General features: G+C 34.2%; 1 non-coding gene across 1 annotated transcript; it reads right to left on the bottom strand.

The window, feature by feature from the left end:
* Window positions 1-85: 85 nt before the first annotated feature.
* Window positions 86-208, bottom strand: R07D5.9. The gene has a single exon (NR_072661.1). It is a non-coding gene; the product is annotated as an Unclassified non-coding RNA R07D5.9 (non-coding RNA).
* Between the last annotated feature and the right edge of the window lie 3,687 nt (window positions 209-3,895).

The raw sequence follows: 3,895 nt of genomic DNA on the forward strand, positions 1-3,895 counted from the left end.
GTTTTGAGTGGAAATTACCACATATGTATGTATGTATTTCCAAATTCTAAGAAAAACTGGAACAAGTGGAAAACAGAGTCTTTTTTTTCAAAGAGATAAGTCTTGTGCAAATCAGCTTTTTTCTCAATTCTCCGAAAAAAGGAATGCTTTGCTCCAAGACAAAGTCGGAAGCTCCAGAGGGAAATGACGAAACAATGTGTCGTGATGAAGGCTGGCAGCAAATCTGTGTGCAATCTTTGTGCAAATTTTTTGGAAACTGAATCAAAATGACAATAGCTTGAAATTGTGTGTGCCCTTAAAGTTCAAGTCAGAAAAAATCTGGTGTTTACGAGGAATTTTGTTTGCGACTGGAAAATTCCCAATTTGAGTTCTTGCTAAATGTTCAAATGCTGAAAACACACTTTAAAAAATCATAAATCGAAAATTGTCAAGGGTAAAGTAGCATCTGTGGGGTGTTTTGAATAGTAAGACATTATCTAAAATTTTGAAATTAAAAAAATTCCTTCAATTTTGCGAAAATTTGTAAAATACTGAATTATTTTTGAATTGCCAAACTGAACATTTATAACGATTTTTTCTTAAATTTATTTGTTTTGATATCTCATCGTTTTTTTTTTTTGAATAGTTTTGAATAGTTTTACCTACTTTACTAAGTTTTTTGGAAGTTTTATCAAAATATTGTTCTAACAAGTTGTAAATTGAACAAACAGCAAAAAGTGTTTTGAAAGTCTCAAAATTTCAGGAAATTTAATCAAGAGGATTTTTTTTTAATTTTAAGTTGAGGTCAACAACAACAACAAACATTTTCTGTAACACGTGGTGTCAGAATGTCTCATTTTGGCTTGATCTACGTAGATCTACAAAAATGCGGGAGAAGAAACGCAGAGTTCTCAACTGATTTTGCATGGTTAAGAATGTGCTGACGTCACATATGTTTGGGCAAAAAATTCCCGCATTTTTGTAGATCAAACCGTGATGGGACAGCTTGGCAGCACGTGTGTAAAATGTTTGAGCGGCATTGAAAATTATTAAAATTAAAATAAAGGTTTTTGGGTAGCATCGGAACGCAAATTAAAATTAGGTTTAATAAGTTCTGAAAAATAGAAAAGTGTGAAAAAATAGAAAATTGTTTTCACTATTCACCACCAAAATAACATTTTTTAAATTTTTAAATCAAAAATGAGATTAGAAAAATGACGTCATCAAAAATAAAAGCTCCATGCTCTCAAAGGAAAACTTAAAGTGTGTTCTCCTTTACAGCGGTTGTTGCTCTCCAACAAACATACAAATATTCATGCCTCTGGGTGTGTTTTTTTTTTATTATTTCGGAGCAAACCAAATTCGTCTCGTCACCTCTCTCATGTGTGAGTCTTCACCAAAAGTGGGGCTAATATGAGAGGTTGTCCCCCACATATTCGGCATTCCAGAACCGAAACAATTTATATGGAAATGACATGAGACTAGATGAAGAAGTGTGGAAAAAATGGAATATCGTGTAAAAAACACAGAGAAATGAAAATGGGTGTTGGGTATGATACATGTATAGTACATAATTGCTAATGAGTCTGAAATAATAATTAGTAATGAATCTATGAATAAAATTAGAATAGGAGAGGGGTATGTAGAAGACGTGGGGCTGGCTCATGAGCTCGTTTTACCAACATCCATTATAAAATAATGGGTGTTGAACTAATTATCTACAGGATGTACCATAATTACTATGACTAGTTTGACAGAATAAACATGTGTTCGGATGGTACAGAAACTTGCTCTTCAACCAACTTTTGATAAAGTGATGTACTGAAACTTGAATGATAAATACGATTGTGTGAAAAAATGAGTCTGTATTTCAGAAATAAATAATCAGTTTTGTAAAATTTTAATTGGATCCAGGTTTTGAAATTATTTTTCTGACAACTATGAATATTTAAAACCGGCAATTGATTTATTTTTAATTTATAGTTTTTGATTGAAGGAAGATTTCAACCGGTGGTAACGCTTAAAACAATAAAACGAGAGTTTATCGCTGAAAATTTGCAAAATCAAGAAACTGGTTTGGTGAAAATGAACACTCATCAAATTGTCAAAACTTGTTTTTTTTTCACTCATAAATCTGCATAGTTGACAATATCCAATATAGTGAGCTTATGAAATCTTCTGCATTTAAAGTGAAAAGTCAACATTATTTAGAAATACCGTATTTCTTTATTAGTCACATGTAAAACTACTTCCCAATCAATCCTTGGGCTTCAAAGTAAAGAGAAACTGTAAGAGTAATTTTAATAATTTCATGGATTTAAAAAAATTGTTTTCCTCGACAACACCTGATGTTTTGATGACGACCGTAAAAAGTGTACACTTTCTCGTTTTTTGACCCGGTAAATGTTTTAATTCAGAATTTACCCAAAACCGGTTTATTAAAATATTAAAAGGCAGATATTGCCACAGAAATAAATATTGTAGTTTTTTTTTAATTCTTCACAAAAAATATAAGCTATTAAAAATCTGCAAAAACCAGGTCTCAAAACCCGAAATCTGAAAACCTAACTCTTTTTACCTTCAGACATGCGTTACAGAAAAATGTTAGTTTTTCAATCTCAAAAATTGCCCAAATCGTTTCTGTTTCGTAATTAATTACAAACCGGAACTTCTGAAAATGAGATGAGATTATTGTGAATTGTGCGTATGACATTTTTCTTTTCTGTTTTCACTATTCAAACCAAAGAACGCACCAAAAATCTTTTGAACCAATGCAGTCCTTGGAAAATGAATAAATGTCATGACCGCATGCAATGTATAACCTAAAAACAAATAAGCGTTATAAGAAAACAAATTTGCAAATGTCTACTTTTGTCACATGTAACAGTTTAAAGTAACCACTGTTTTTGTGAATTTTTTCATAAACAATCTCAGAAATCTGATTTTTTTTCAAAAAATACAGTTTCATCTCAGATGGTTACCAGGCGTCGGAAACACTGAACAATTTTAATTAGCCGTTTTTTTTTTTAAATTTAGTCATCTCGGCATTCAGAGGCAACTTCCTGCCACACTTTGGCAACTTATTTAGTGCCACTAAAATAAGTTGCCGAATTGCTGGCAGGAAGTTGCCGAGTTGTTTTCAGGAAGTTGCCGCGTAGTGGCAGCTAGTGGGAAAAAACGCTCCTCGGCATGCAGAGGCAACTTCCTGCCAAACTTTGCTTACTTGCAACTTCCTGTCAAACTTTTGCACATTCCTGCCAACATTTGGATGTTGCTGAGAGTTTTTTCCCACTTGCTGCCACTACGTGGCAACTTCCTGCCAACAACTCGGCAACTTCCTGCCAGCAATTCGGCAACTTGTTTTAGTGGCACTAAATAAGTTGCCAAAGTGTGGCAGGAAGTTGCCTCTGAATGCCGAGATAGTTAACGTCAAAGTGGTAGATTTTTTTTTCTATGATTTGAGCCACGTCTTAGCTGGAGACTGTGGCCGATAATCCAGTCGTGGATTGCTCCACTTCCCAATAAAGGCTGGGAGAACCTAGGGGGGTGAGGCCGAATTTGAACCCCTGACCTCCAGATTACTAGCGGCCACCACTACCGACTGAGCTACCCGCCCCGTAAGCATAATTAGAACTAAAATAATTGTTTAGTAAACTTCCTAGGTTATTATGGTACGTGAAAACTTGCTGCGTTCTGATTTTAAATTTGGAAAGTTCTTACAGTTTTTGAATGGCTTCACCATGATATTTTATATTTCAAGCACCACATGAGTACATTTTCCTCAACGCTGGGTAAACTGTTTTTCAGTCGTGCGCACAATCCCGTTACCTCAAATTGAGCCCATCAGTTTCCACTTGCTGAGTTCTTTTTTTTTTGAAGATTTTTGTCTGATCCTTTGCATCTTACACTTTTTCAG

The sequence above is a fragment of the Caenorhabditis elegans genome, chromosome X (assembly GCF_000002985.6).
Source record: "Caenorhabditis elegans chromosome X".
Lineage (NCBI taxonomy): Eukaryota > Metazoa > Nematoda > Chromadorea > Rhabditida > Rhabditidae > Caenorhabditis > Caenorhabditis elegans.